The sequence below is a fragment of the Mirounga leonina genome, unplaced genomic scaffold, assembly GCF_011800145.1.
Source record: "Mirounga leonina isolate KUSES-001 unplaced genomic scaffold, KU_Mleo_1.0 Mir_176, whole genome shotgun sequence".
In the NCBI taxonomy this organism is placed as follows: Eukaryota; Metazoa; Chordata; class Mammalia; order Carnivora; family Phocidae; genus Mirounga; species Mirounga leonina.
In genome coordinates, this window is record NW_023270454.1 from 15,866,915 (window position 1) to 15,867,674 (window position 760).

General features: G+C 30.8%; 1 non-coding gene across 1 annotated transcript in view; it reads left to right on the forward strand.

Annotated features, from left to right (window-relative positions):
• The first annotated feature begins 661 nt into the window (after positions 1-661).
• The window catches only part of LOC118022571, a 110-nt gene continuing 11 nt past the window's right edge, over positions 662-760 (forward strand). Inside the window, exon 1 of the small nuclear RNA XR_004682505.1 lies at positions 662-760. This exon is cut by the window's right edge and continues 11 nt beyond it. This is a non-coding gene — a small nuclear RNA (U6 spliceosomal RNA).

Sequence of the window (760 nt, forward strand, 5' to 3'; positions counted from 1 at the left end):
ACATATGCTGATCTGTCATTTAAAATTCCAAAAGGTCCATGTTTAGAAGAAAGACTGTGTCCAAGAATTAGGGCATTCATCGAGAGCTAAGACAAAACTGAAACAGTTATCTGACATATCTCCATACAAAAAGGATCAGTTCTTAATTTATCTGCTTTCTAGAACAAAATTAAACACTGTTAAAAGACAGATAACAAAATTCAGAGTCTTTATAATGTATAATCACTGATGAGCAAAGTAAATCGAAATTTTTTTAACACATGAAGACACAGGAAAATGACAGCCATTGCTCAAGATCAAAGGCAGTCAAACAAAACAAAACAAAATTTAAAAAACAAGCCTGCAGATGACTCCAATATTGAAATTAACAGATAAAAACTTTATATTAGCTGTTGTAAATACAATCAATGACATAAGTGAAACCAAGATAAGAATAATTGAATAGAGTTGGAATCTAAACATTGATATGGTAAGGGTAAAAATAATTATGTTGAAATTCTAGAAGGGAATATAATAGTGCTTGAAATGAAAAATTCATTAGATAGGCTTAATAGAAGATGAGAGAGGATGACAAGATGGTCAGTGAAATTGCAGACAGAATAATAGAAATTATCCAATTTAAATAATGGGGAAAAGATTTATTTTAAGTAGTTCTGTTTTTGTGCTCACTTCAGCAGCCCATATACTAAATCTAGAATGATACAAAGATTAAAGATTAGCATGGCCTCTGTGCAGGATGACATGCAAATTCATGAAGCAT